The following is a 15,075-nucleotide window of genomic DNA, read 5'->3' as shown; positions in this document are numbered from 1 at the left end:
GGACAGTTCTAGATAATGGCAAAATCCAGGTAGAAATAAAGGGAGCAGAGTGTGGAATAGAGACAAGTCCCTTATACTTGAATATATACTTGAATATACTGAACCAGTCTATATAATATATTGTCAACATGCATATTGAAATTGACCAAGATGGTTGTACAACTGCAAACTTGTGAGAAAGTAGGCCTGGGAGATAGAGGATGGCAAGGAGATTGAGAAGTGAGGAAGGGCTGTGCACTATGGAAAACACAAACACATGAGCCGTCACTAGTATTGTTTCTTGTATCATCACTTGTATTACTTTGTATTTTGGATGACAAAAAAATTCGCTATTAAAAAAAAAGAAGCAACAGACATTCCTAAACCATGGGGAGGGCTACCCTTCAAAGCTGTCTCCTTGGCATTTTCTGCAATTCCAGAGCAGGACTGCCGCTCAGGCTCCAAACACCTACGAGATTTTTGAGCATTCACATGAGCCAAGAGCCTGGAATACAGCAATAGGCTCCCTATGTGCACTTCAGGCTTGGTCCTGCACGGCCTTGCCAAGGAAGGAATTCTGATATCATGGTCTCATTCCTGTTTTTCGTCATGTTTCATCTGTATCAGGAAAAGTGAAAGTGGACAGGAAGATGAAACAATAAATTTCTAGGTGTGCCAAGTGAATCATACACATTTATACAAGGAGCTGCAAGACTCTTAATTAAAAAGAAACATGTTTTTACTTGATAATGCTTTCTTGACCTTTCATGGGCTCTGAGTAATTCAAGAAGAAATACACACTTCCTAAACCTGAGTTTCAAGGACCTTGCTTCACCCTGGTTTACTCAGTTTTTACGTGTTCTCACTCTTTCCATTCTTTTACCCTTTTCACTTTCACCAGGGGCACTTCCTTGTTGGACCTATCATGGCTTACTCCCATTTTCACTTTGGGGCTTTTAGTATAACCCATCTTCTGTGTATGTCACTGATGCTTTAGTTCAATTAACAAGAATATATTGCAATATGCTGTTTTCAGCACCATGCTAGACACTGAGAGGATTTATCAGACAATGATAAACAAGGGGATGGAGAGGCAAAGAGAAATAGAAATATTTAGGGGTAAAAATCAATATCATCCTGCTCATTTTATTAGGGATTAATTAAAATGCTCTCTCTGAAAGCTACTAAATAAGTAGGATATTAAAACAAATGATACTAACTCCATGCACTTATTAAATACATATAGTTTCCTCAACTTGATCTGTTTTCATTCATACATCTATATCTACTTTGATCTAAGAATATAATTTTATTTACATTATGGAATATATGTGGTTAGAATGGTCTAATTGAATTAGGAGAGAATTTTAGCTTAAAAAGTGGCTACCTAATGTAAAACTTCTCTTTTCCCTTTTTATTTTCTTAAACAAGCTAGTTTATAATTCTGTTATCTTTCCTCATCTATTGAATAGAGTCACCTGGCAATATTTTGAATTTATTTTGACACATTGTTTTGACGCACTCTTTCCACAAGTTAGTAATGGTTATTAGTCTAATTTTGGTATCTACTTGATCTATTTACCGTGAATACAAGGAGGACTCAAGCCAAACTTTTAGGGCCAATATTCAGGTTTCAGAAATACTGGTAATTCTGACTGGTAGTTTTTTGAAATGTATGCCAAGCCCTGTTAAAAGATGCTATAGAGATGTTTGCACAACTATATAAAGTTACTAAAATTATTGAATGTTTTAAACAGATGTTTCCCTTTAAGCTATAGGGATAGAGCCACAGCTTAAGTCCTATGGATCAATGAACATTATAGTATCTTATAAAATAGCTAAAGATTCCATGAGCTTTGTCAAACTGTGTTTTCCCTCTGTTATACTTTAGCTTTGTTTCATATCTTTGTCTCACTTCCCTTGGAGTACAACTGCAAGATATCTCAACAGCTAGAGTCTTATATGAAATACTTGATAAATAACTCTCTTTTGTATTAGTCCTGAGTGTAAAAAAAAAGAGTGAAACAAAGCACCTTAAAAAATAATAAGAAAAAGTAAAGAAAATGTGTATAGATTGAGAAAGTAAAGGGACAGTTCCATTTAAGGAAGTATTAAAGGGCAGAAGATGGTGAAAGCATGCCGAGTGAACAGGACTGGATTGAGAAGTATCAGAAATGAATAGCAACAATTCAATTTCTGTTGGCTTAAGCGGCAAAGTGATATCATTTAAGGGACACTTAAAAACCAGAATAGTCAGTTTTTCCTGGGAACTGCATTTTTACTTTGGTTGACTGGCTAAGTCAGAAATGTGCACGTATATTCAAAGCTGTATTACTCAGCATTTCCAGCATTATAAAAAAATCTCACTGGTTAGATCCAGGCTTGTTTGGGGGTGAGTGATCCCTTGCAGCCTTCAGACAGTATGCCATTTTTTGCTCTTCTTGTGTACATGATGAATATCAGAAACTGAAAATACTTCATAAGAGCTTTATACATTAGGGAGACCTGTCTGAAGCACTTAGCATACTCTTGCAAAGCTAGAAGGCAAGAAGGTAATGTGTTAATTCTTCCTTGAGGTCACTCTTCAGCAATTTCTAAGTTTAACAGAATCAGAAATTGAACTCAAATACCACTTCTTGCATTAGATTCACCCATCTACTTATACTCTATTTCTTTATACTTTAAATATTCTGTAGGTTCATCATATTCCCCCCTTTATTGTGGTTCTCTTTCACTACAGAAAATGGGTTTGTGTTCTTTTACATATGGAGATTGGTGTATGTTTCAAAATTTTTTACTTTGAAATAATTAAGGCTCAATATAAGTTGTATAAATAGCATAGAGTCTTGTGCACCCATCCCCTAGCTTTCCCAAACAGTGATCTCTTCTATAGGTGTGGTACAATATCAAAACTAGGAAGGTGATATTGGTACCTTTCTGTTAACTGGACTACAGACCTGACCAGTTTTTACCATTTTCTATAACTGCAATCATTGTGTGCATTTATGTATATAGTTCTGTGAAATTTTCTTCCACATGTATGTGCATGTAACCACAACAATCTAGAAATAGGACTGTTCCATTACCACAAAAGAACTTCCTCATGCTACCTCTTTGTGTTCTCACCCACCTTCCTCCCAATCCAATCCCAGCTCTCTAGCAACTACTGAAATGTTCCCCTTGTCTATGGTTTTGGCTAAGATATTGGTAATTTTTCATGTGCCTACTTGCCATCCATATTATACCTTTGATGACATATCCATTCATATATTTTGTCCATTTTATAATAGATTATTTTGTTTTGTTTGTTTGTTTTTTGCTGTTGAGTTTTGAGAGTTCTTCACATAGTCTATGTGTATAAAAATATATATTAGGTACATAGTTTGAAAATATTTCTTCCTGAATCTGTAGTTTGTCTTTTCATTCTGTTAATAGTCATTCATAGTGCAAAAGCTTTTTATTTTGAGGAGGTTCAACTTATTGGTTATTTTCTTTTATGTATCACACATGTAATATCATGTCTAAGAATCTTTGTCCTCAATCCCAAAGATGTTTTATGTTTTCATCTAGAAGTTTCATAGTTTTATGTTTTACATTTAAATCCATGATCTATTGGGAGTTAGTGTTTATATATTACATTTAAGTCAAGGTTCATATTTTTGACTACAGATGTCCAGTTAATTGTTCCAACACCATTTATTAAAAAGACTGTCTTCCTCCACTGAATTGTTTTTGAACCTTTATAAAAAATCAATTATCATATTGAAAAAACTTCCTTCTATTTTTAGTTTTGGAGCTTATTTATTTAGGATTTTTATGCCGTCCTCAGAAATTGACCCATTTGTCATTATAGAATATTTATTTTTATCTCTGGTAATTCTCCTTGTTTTGAAATTTTCTTCATCTGATACTGATATAGCCAGGCCAGCTGACTATGCTAATTTACATGGTATGTCTTTTTTATCATTTTGCCTTTCACTTCTATATCATTATATTTAAAGTTTATACATTATAGAAGACATAGAGTTGGTTGTTGATATTTTTATATGGAGAACATCAATCTTTGCCTTTTTGTTAGTGTCAACGGCTTTTCATTTATAAAATATGCTAATATTTATAAATGTAAAGTATAATTATATTTATATGTAATATACATATTGTTATGTTTGTGTTCACCATTTTGCTATTTTTTTCTATTGTTTCTCTCTGCTTTCTGTTCCTTTTCTATTATTTACCCTCTAGTGACAAGCTAGTTATACTTCTTTGTATAAATTTTTAAAAATAATTGGTCTATTGATTGCAATATTAAGTATTGATTTATAACAGTCTATTTAGATGCTAATATTATGGTACTAAAGAACTTTATGATAGAAAAATTGCATTAGACTTCTCCATCCTATGTGCTGTTTTTGTTTCTTTTACCTTTCATATATAAATTCCTTAAAATAATCTTATATTTTATTTAAATAATTACATGTCTTTTGAAAACATCCTGTTGCTAAGGCTAAGTTCCTGGAGAGTACATTTGAGAGATGGGAACTCCTGTCTTCCATCCAGTCTCCACTCGTGGAATGTTGGCTTTACCAAAGACACAGCATCTTGAGAATGTTGGGGTTCTGAATATCCCTACTTCAGCTCATGCAATGTTGGTTCCATACTAGGAGAGGCAAGCCAAAATGACATCAGGCTACTTTCTCCACCAACACCAAGCACTTAGCTCTTAGAGTGAGTGTATCACTCAGAAAGAAGCTTATTTTTGTCCCTCTTCCCTTCCCACCTCACCCCTTGACACCCACTTCCAGATTTCTGGCTCAGAAATTTCTCTGGGTGGAGAAGCAGGTTATAAGAAGTTAACTCCTAATCTCTTCCCAAAGGGACTAACTTCATATAAAACAGAACTTGCAGAGGTTCTGCTTAAAGACAGAATAGTAAATGTTGTGGCAAAAGGCAATGGGAAGAGATTCAAGATAAGGATAAATTGTAAGCTCTAGTTTTCAGGAAATAAGACAACTCCTTCTCCCACCCCCTTTAAATTGTTAACAAATTATATTTATACATTGTGTTCCCATTAACATAGTTTCAGAATGACTATTTTATGCATTTGTCTTTTAAATCATGTAGAAAATAAAACAAGTATTACAACTAAAGAATGTATTGGCACTGGCTTTTAAATTTATCTATGTAGTTTACCTTTACCAGTGTTCTTTATGTCCTCATATGGCTTTGAGGTATTGTCTAGTGTTCTTTCATTTTAGACTGAAGGATTTTCTTTAGCATTTCTTGTAGGTCAGGGCTATAGGCAAAAAACTCTCTTAACTTTTGTTTCTGGGGATGTCTTAATTTGTGCATTTCTAAAGGATGGTTTTGCCAGACTTGCAATTTTTCCTTCATATTTTTTTTCTTTAAGACTTTAAATATTTCATCCCACTGCCTTTTAGCCTTCATGGTTTCTTATGAGAGGTTTGCTAATAATCTCATTGAGAATACCGTATACATGAGCAGTCACTTTCTCTTGCTATTTTTGGTATTTTCAGCTTTTCTTTGTTTTTCACTTGATTTTAATGTGTCTGAGTGTTGATCTCTACATTATTCTGCCTGGAGTTTGTTGAGATTTTTTGGTATGTGTAGATTCATATCTTTTATCAAACTTGCAAGGTTTTCAGCCATTACTTTTTCAAACAGTCTTTCCTCACTTTTCTTTCTAAAGGACTCCCATACAGTAATACATTGATCTGCTAATAGTGTCCAGACAATCCCTCAGACTGTTTACTTTTCCTCATTCTTTGTTCTTTCTAGATCTAAGACCGGGGAATTTCAATTGTTTATCTTCAAGTTCACAGATTTTTTACCTGCTCATGCCTGCCATTGAATACTTCTAGGGAATTTTTTATTTCAGTCATTGTAATTTTTTTCAGTTATTGTAATTTTTTAATGTCTATTTATTTTTGAGAGAATGAGAGGGAGAGAGAGAGAGAGAGAGAGAGAGAGAGAGCATGACAGGGAGAGACAGAGGGAGGCAGAGGATCCTAAGCAGGCTCTGTTCTGACAACAGAAAGCTTGATGAAGGGCTTAAACTCATGAACCGTGAGGTCATGACTTGAACCAAACTCGGAGGCTTAATCGACTGAGCCACCCAGGCACCACTGGTTATTGTAATTTTTACTTCCAGTGTTTCTTTTTTATTCCTTTTATAATATTTTTATCTCTTTATTGATGTTCTCATTTTGCACATACATCACTTTTCAGATTTCCTTTACTTCTTTGTCCATAGTCTTCTTTAGCATTTTGAGTATATTTAACACAGTTGCCTTAGGTATTTATCCAGTAGGTATAATGTTTAGACTTCTTTAGGGCCAGATTCTGTCAAATTTTTGTTTTCCTTTGAATGGGCCAAACTTCATTATTTCTTTGTATGCCTTATGATTTTTATTGTCATTTTTATTTTGTTGAAAACAAATGTTGAATATCATCATGTAGCAATGCAGGAAATCAAATTTTTCTCTTCTCCAGGGTTCTCTGTTGATAACCATTGAGAGCTTCAGTCATCCAACTGTTTGACGGTGTTTCCAAACTATTTTTGCCGAGATTGTATTCATTGTCAAGTATCAACACTGAATTCTGTCTATTTTCTCAGTTGTCAGTCAGTGACCTGACAGAGATTTCCTTAAATTAGTAGAGCCAAGAGGATGAGCATAAATACCACTCTCTTAGTTTTTTGCAGCTTGGCACGAAGTTTGATTACTTCCTCGTCACTAAGATGCACTGCATAAAACAGCCTTAGCTTTTATCAGCATGTTGAGCAGAGTCCAGAACCTATATGTCTGTCAGAGGTGCAAGCCTAGGGTTCTCTCTGGTCTTTTCTGACCATGTGTCTAGTTCTGGGCACTACATCTACTTCAGGAAATGAGATGGGTCTTCTGAACAAGTATTCCCCCAGGAAACTTTATTCCGAGGCTTTTTTTCCTTTTTTTTGGGGGGGGGGGAGTAGGTTTTTGGTTTGTCTGCTACTTGTTCTGTCCACCAGGTTCTTATTTCTACGATAAGTCTTTAATCACCTTTCTAGTTTTTTCTATGAAAATTGATCTATTCATGTTTTCCCCAACTGGGGTAAATTTTAGTAATTTTTATTTTACCTGTAAAATATATATTACTTCTTAGGTTTTCAAATTTGTTTCAATAGAGCTGCATGTAGTATTCTCTTACAATTATCATCTTTCTTGTATCCATAGTTATATCTTCTGATCCCCAACATTGCTTATTTTTTTTTGCTTGCTCCATCTCTTCTATTCCTTCACACCTTCTCTCCTTCCCTCTCTCGCTCTCTCTCTTTCTTACTTACATGAAGGTTCAAGGGAGGATTTATTTGTTCCCTTTTCTATTTTTTATTTTTCTATTTAATAAATTTCAGCTTTTTTCTCTTTTTATTCCTAGTTTCTAATTATTTTTTATTTTAATATATCTCTCAATTTTACTGTTATTTCTTAATAAAAACATTTAAAGGCATGTTGTAAACTCTTTCTTTGGCACAACTTTCCTTGTGTCCAAAGATTCTATTATGAAATTTTTATTGCTTTCCATATAGTTTGATTTTTCTCCTTTTCTTTCTTTTTTTAGAAATGTTTATTTTGAGAAAGAGAGAAAGCACAAGCAGGGGAAGGGAAGAGAGAGAGGGAGAGAGAGTATCTTGAGCAGGCCCTGCTCTGGCAGCTTGGAGCCCAGTGCTGGGCTTGATCCCATGAACCATGAGATCATGACCTGAGCCAAAATCAAGAGTCAGATGCTTAACCAACTGAGCTACCCAGGCACCCTGATTTTTCTTTTTAATTTCCTTTTAAATTTAAGAGCTATCTGGGAATGTGTTTCTAAATTCAAAATATTAAGTTTTTATCATTAATTTCTAATTTTTAGATTATAGTCAGAGAATGATTTTTTCTAAGTTTATTTATTATGAGAGAGTGAGAGAGTGGGGGAGGGGCTGAGAAAGAGAGCACGAGTGAGAGTGAGAGCGAGAGCAAGAGAGAGAGACAGAGAGAGAGAGAAAATTCCAAGCATGCTCCACACTGTCAGCATGGAGCCCTATGTGGGGCTCAAACTCATGAACCATGAGATCATGACCTGAGCCGAAATCAAGAGTCAGACACTTAACTGACTGAGCCACCCAGGCACCTCCAGAGAATGTGATTTTTAAAAATATGTTAAAGTTTCTTTTTGGCCAAGTACATGTGTAACTTATGAAAATGTTCAATGGATTATAAATAAATAATGTCCCTTAAATCATAAGTGCATATGTATGTATTACATGAAATTATATGGATCTACTGAGTCAAGGTTTTTGATTGACTTATGCTGTTCCCCTAGCTTTTTTTTTTTTTTTAAAACCAGGAGTGAAGGGATTTATACATCTGTCTAATACACTACATGTATAGTTCAAAGTCTTTCTCTAAAATTTCATTTTTAACATCTCTTTCTAAAACATTTTATATAGTCATATGCAATGTTTTTGAGCCATAGAGGTTATAATTGCTGTATCTTTATGAATGTGTCTTTTATAATTATATGATGTTTATTTTTATTTTGTTTACTTCTTTTAATAGTGAATTTTAAATAGTGATTTTTCAATATCGATATTTCAATTTTGAATTTTTTTGTTTTGCTTAGATTTAACTGGTGTTTCTTGGTCTATCTCCTTAATTTCTAAACCATCTTTGCCACTATATTTTAGGTGTGTCTGTGTGTGTGTGTGTGTGTGTGTGTGTACATGTGTGCATGTGTGTTAATAAAAAGCATGTAGATTTTATTTTAACAGCCATGTTTTACTATCTTTTTTCTCTGGTTTGGAGAAAATGGTCTGTTTCCTGTCGGTATAAGGAGTCATGCTTATTCATTCCATCTAATAGAGTCCATCTAATAGATTACATTTACTTAAAATTTTTTTTTAACATTTTATTTTATTTATTTTTTTGACAGACAGAAAGAGACAAAACATGAACAAGGGAGGGGCAGAAAGAGGGAGACACAGTATTCGAAGCAGTCTTCATTTCAGGCTCTGAGCTGTGCACACAGAGCCAGCCACCGGGCTCCAACCCACAAGCTATGAGATCATGACCTGAAGTTGGACGCTCAACTGACTGAGCCACCCAGGTGCCCCAGATTAAATTTACTTTGCATTAGTCTTCCCTGTTTCTAGTTCTACTTTTTTTTCTTTGCTAGTTGGATCAAATTATTATTCTTTTCATTTATTCCTCATGTTTAGTGAAAGTCCTGCCTTACTCCTCTGTTCTGTTAATATCTACCTTCCCCCTCCCCACTCTCGTAACCACACCCATATCTTTAATAGTGTTTGAAAATAAAATACAAATGCATTCTCCCACAACATAAAATATCCCCCATTTCTTTTGAACACAAATAAGATGAGAGATCTGTAAAGTATTTTTACTCTCCCCTACACCCCTTCCTTCCTACCCCCACCTCAGTCCACCAAGTGTCTTTCTTCTGTCTCCAACCTCACCCCAATTTCTACATTTTGCTGAAGTAGATTAGAAATCTTTATTCTAGAATGTTTGGACTATATCAGGATTTTCCTTACATCATTTTTCTTCCAACTCAAGATTTTAAAGCATTTATATATAAGTTTATTCTTGTTAGTGTCCTCTTTTGGATCAAAATACCTATAGTCCATATTAGCCTTTTCATTCAGACTTAAAAGTAGAGGGGAAGTGAGTTTCTCTTAGGGCACATGTTTCCAATACTTTTATTTGTAAAACATTGTTTTAAATGTGAAGTATCATTTCATGGTATATACTCATTCTATTGTATATTCAGATCTCATCACTATCTAACATGTTTATATTTCAGTTATTTATCTTGTTTATTGACCCTCTTACTCTGTGAAAAGGGCCTCATATAAGGTCCATTAAGAAAGAGATTTTTGTCTTAATTGTTCACTGCTGTATCCCTAACACCTGCCACCGTACCTGGCACATATGGGAACTCAGATATTATTTGAATGAATGTATAAAATAATTGAATGTGTATCAAAGTGTAGATATGATTTTTTCTTTTTCTTTTACATGTTTTTAAAGTGTTTCTAAAAGAAATATTTCTAACTTTAAGAAATCAAAGTAAACTTTTTTCTTCTTCCCTCCTTTTCTCCCTTTTTTCCCTCTGTCCCTCCCTCCCTCTTTCCCCGCTTAATGGAATAGACTTCCTGCACCAGACCTAGATCTGAGGCTAGGATTTGTTGGATATTACCTGAATGTTTTTAGAGATATCACTTAACTTCTCTAAAAATTTTATCCTATAAAGTAGAGATGATAAAAAGTGCTTTTCCATACCACAAGGTGGGTGTGCATACCAAATATAACAATGCATACAAAAGGACTTTTAAATATATTGTTGTCATGCATGCATTAAATATCACACCCTGATTGGAAATTTCTTTTGTTGCATGTTGGTGAGAATCACAGGCACAGCCTAAAATGTATTCTACCTAAGGGATAGGGAAGATATGTTGGGTTTATGAAGTGATTGGCAAATGCTTTTCCTTCAGCCCAGATTGTTCTTTCCCAAATATTCATAAGGCTCACTCTCTTACTTCATTTGGACCGTGTTCATATGTCTCTTCAGAGAGGACTTTTTTTTTTTTTTAACCCAGAAGTCTCTTCTGGTCAATCTCTATCACTTTGCCCCGCTATACATTTTATGATAGTACTTAACACTTTTTAACATATTATATAACCATTCTTTATTGCCTTCCTCATTCACTTTGATGTAAACTCCAGAACAGTACATATTTTTACTTTTTACTCACTGTTGTGTTCCCAGTGCCTAGAATAGTGCCACACAGGTGGGGATCCTTTAATAATTTTAATCAAATGAGTAATTTAGTAGTTGAAAAAACCATCACTAACAAATGAATAAGTTTAATTTGTCTCAGTTACCCAAATAACTTGTTTATTTTTGCCAAGACTTGTTAGAAAAAAAGAGAACTAACAATTTTGAAGAAAACAGAATTCCTGGAAAATTGAACTTCCATATTAGAAAAATTTTTAAATAGAAAACTGTTTACTTGATGCTTATTTTGTTTTATATTTTCCTGAACTTTTATTACTTTCAATAGAATCAGTTGTTCAAAATGAAACAAAATTATTTCAAGTTTACATCTTTGTAAGAACTTTTCCTATTATATAGTATGTATGCATATATATATATATGTTGTCATACCACATGTCATGAAAAGAATGGTTTTTCAGGTTTTTGCCAGTCTCATCACATTCATAATTTTTGGCCACAGCCACCTACCTCTCACATGTCATTTTAATTTTCACTAATCCAACTTAAACCAACTGTCTCTACTATTTTTAACCTATCTTTGTCCTTAGTACTAATACTTATGAAATCTCAAGTTTGATTGTTATAATTTTTAAATAGACAGTAATTTAAATATATGGTTATTAAAACAAAGAGCTCTTCTATGTATGCCCCGGTTATGCCCAGTGCAGTAGAATTTGTGACAGAGTAATGGAGAATATGGCAATGGATAATAGCAGCAAGTGAATATCCATGTGTCAGTGAAAGCTCTCTGCGGCTTGATTTATTCATGTGAAAAGTGAGAGAATGAAATGGGTGGGCATTAAGTTCTTGGTTTTCTTCTCATAGCCTTTCTTCAAACAGTGCTGACTGGATCTAGGAAGACTTCCCAGGAAAGACTGAAGCTAGTTTCCTGGCACCCCAACTCATCCATGAGTAAGGAAATTACTCCCCAGGACAAGAATAAAATAAGGATTTTATTATGGAATTCCAACTAGAGCACGTAAGTATTAAGTACATCTGCACACGTAGAATGAAACAGAAATACAAAGCAATTAACTATTATTCCTACAACATACGTCATTTCTCTGGAAATTTTCTTATACTTTTTGGGAGGATAAAATTATCTGGATGAGCATTTTCCATTTACCCCCTACTTATTAGAACCACTTGATTTTAGTGAAGTGTTCTCAACTAGAACATTCCTGAGGACCATATCCAGATCAAGCAGCCAACCAAGGGCATTTTCACATGCAACAAAAACTGTGCTAAATGCCATCAAGGGCACCAATGCTATTTCTAGGACTTATGCTGCACTGGGGAAGATGTGGCCATCCATAAGCACCTCACAATCATTGCAAAGTTTTCATAGGAATGACAATATTGAAACCACACATTTTTATACACTTGTTATTTGATATACTACATAAACTGACATACTACTCTTTGATATCTATATCTATCTATATCTATATCTATATCTATATCTATATCTATCTATCTCTCTATATATATCTTCCTATTTTTACAAATGCTATTTAATTTTTGCAACAATTCTGTGTGGAAGAGTAGCTGTCATTAACCCCTTTTGTGCTTTAGGATTTGTAAAAGAATACTGCAAGTTCCAAAGTAACTATGGGGCAATTTGGTTCTCATTGGTGTCCTTCAGCCCAATGGGCATAATACTGTTTATTTCTAGAAAATAAGTAATAAAGTATAAAATATGAAAATTAAAACTATATTGATAGGGAAAATAGGAGGAAATACTTGCAATAAAACTGTCCTAGGAATTCTGGTGACCTGGTTGTATGGCTGCTACTTAGAGAAAGATGAGCAAGTGGGATTTAGTGCTTCCATGATTCTATTAGTTTCCTGATCACTTAGTTGAGCCATTTTGTTTACAAGTTTCAGAAAGCTAATTCAAACTAGTTTATGCAGCTAATAAGAATAAAAATGAAAATAAAATAATTTATTAAGTCACGTAACAGAGAAGCCCATGGGTAGGGCTGGTCAGGCAGGTTAAGTCCTGGCATTCAAATATTATTTTCAGGGCCTTCTCTCTCTCTCTCTCTCTCTCTCTCTCTCTCTCACACACACACACACACACACACACACACATCCTCATAAGCAGGCCATCTCCACACACTGCCATGAGCAGCTAGAGATTATATAATCTTTTATCTTTAACAAGGTCATCAGAAAGTTTATCTTTTTAATGCATAGATTAAATAGATTATATAGATAAAATTCCTGGAATTCTATTGCTTGAAAACAATATAGAATCTGTGCAACATAGAACATAGCATAATCCCTTGAACAAAAGGGTTGGTAGGTGTCATCTATTTTTCAGCTCAGCCACATGCACTGACACTAGGTGAGGGAAGCATCCCTCAAAGCACATCAGAGTGCTTTCACCAGAAGAAAGGGGAGATGTGTGCTCTCAGATAAGGTAAGACAAAAACGTGTCCAGTAGGCTTGTGTTCTGCCAGTCACTGAGGGTTGGTGGAATGTCCACAAGCAGTTACAACTCCAGAGGGGAATCCCAAACCTCAGAAAGCCTTGAGTAGACCATAGAAAATTCCAGAGAATATAGCAAATATATTTTATAACTTAGGATTTTTATCTTCATACCTTTGAACTTATTTCTTGAAAAGAGAAGTTCTACTCTATAACTGCCCCAAGGGCTCTATGTGGATCATGCTGTGTGCTGTCCCTAGAAATGGTGCTAGGAGAGCAGGGAACAGGCAAGTGTCCTTCAAGGTAGGATGAGTTGTTGCTGCCCCAGAGTTTGGTAATGGAACTCACTGCTAGCGGGACCCATTTCAGAGAAGAGCCCTTGCAGATGGGAGCAGCTGTTGGTAGCCTGTGCTGGGAGCCACTGCCAAGAAAAATTGCCAGAAGGAGCTGCTGGGAAGCCATTGTGGGAGCAGAGGGAATTGTCAGGAGTCTCAGCCTTCTTCATCGTACCATTGGAAGTAACCACAGAGGTCAAGCAAGAAAGTGATTGTGTTTCTCTCTAAATACCATGTGTGTACATCTGTATCTACATTGACATTTAGATATAGATGTCAATATCTTACATATGTCTTTGTGTTCCATTCCACAGTAGAGGATCAACTTTGTTCCTTTCATTACTTACTTAGTTAATATTTATGTATGCCCTCTCTGAAAAAGATGAGATAAAAAGAAAAATTTCAGAGGTGCCTGGGTGACTCAGTAGGTTAAGCATCTGACTCTTGGTTTCGTCTCAGGTTGTGATATCACCGTTGGTGACTTCAAGCCGTGCTGACAGTGCAGAGCCTACTTAGGACTCTCTCTCTCTCTCTCTCTCTCTCTCTCTCCCTCCCTTCCCCTCCCCTGCCGGTGCTCTCTCTCTCTCTCTCTCTCTCTCTCTCTCAAAAATAAATAAATTAACTTAAAAAAAAAAAAAATTAACTTTGTACTGTTGTGATTGCCATCTAGTGGAGAAAAGAAGTATGTAAATAAATGTTTAGAATGCAGTGTAACAGGAGTAGTTACAAATGTCTTTGGAAGCCCAAGGGAAAAGCTGCCTTTGCCTGAAGGACTTCAGTAAGGCTTTATGGAAGAGGACACATTTCAACTGGGTCTTATTGAATGGAATGCCCAGAAATTCTAACAGGAGTACAAACCTGTTGTAGAACTAGAAACCAGGCTTCTTCATGTTTCAAAGTGTCACCTAGGGAGAGATGGTTGTGTACATCACAACTTAAATGAAGAAATAAAGTAACTAGCTCTCAAAAGCATATAGGTTAAGTGCCAGGTAAATATTTTGGAAAATATGTTTCATGGAGTAAAAGAATATTTCTAATGTTTGATATGTACTTCATAATACATAGTTTCCTCCCAAAGTTTGATATGATCTATTCCTAGATAAGGTGGATTAAAATTAATAAATATAATTGATTTTACCTTATTCTTTTCTAATCCCTATTCCTTCTCACTCACATCATTTTTCTAGTTTTCTTCTCCAGAAGCAGGAAAAACATGGCCCCATCGCCTGATTGTTATCGTTTAAGAAACTACTATTTAAAATTTTTTAAATATTTATTTATTTTTTTTAATGTTTTATTTCTTTTAAGACAGAGAGAGACAGAGTATGCGTGGGGATGGGGCAGAGAGAGAGGGAGACACAGAATGTGAGGCAGGCTCCAGGCTGAGCTGTGAGCACAGAGCCCGACGTGGGGCTCGAACTGAGGAACTGTGAGATCATGACCTGAGCTGAAGTTGGACGCTTAACTAACTGAGCCACCCAGCTACCCCAATGTT

General features: G+C 35.1%; 1 long non-coding RNA gene across 2 annotated transcripts in view; it reads left to right on the top strand.

Moving 5' to 3' along the window:
- LOC123609560 overlaps window positions 1–14,151 on the top strand; it is a 57,434-nt gene extending 43,283 nt beyond the window's left edge. Inside the window, exons 2-3 of one of the 2 annotated variants that reach the window (XR_006717824.1) lie at window positions 11,638–11,791; window positions 14,040–14,151. This is a non-coding gene — a long non-coding RNA (uncharacterized LOC123609560). Of the gene's footprint in view, window positions 1–11,637; window positions 11,792–13,614; window positions 13,986–14,039 lie in introns of those variants that run through there. The other variant, XR_006717823.1, reaches the window with a different exon arrangement.
- The last annotated feature ends 924 nt before the right edge of the window (window positions 14,152–15,075 follow it).

Source organism: Leopardus geoffroyi, chromosome A1, assembly GCF_018350155.1.
Source record: "Leopardus geoffroyi isolate Oge1 chromosome A1, O.geoffroyi_Oge1_pat1.0, whole genome shotgun sequence".
NCBI classification, from domain to species: Eukaryota; Metazoa; Chordata; class Mammalia; order Carnivora; family Felidae; genus Leopardus; species Leopardus geoffroyi.
The sequence above is the reverse complement of the archived record's forward strand: the minus strand, read 5'-3'. Positions and strand labels throughout refer to the sequence as shown.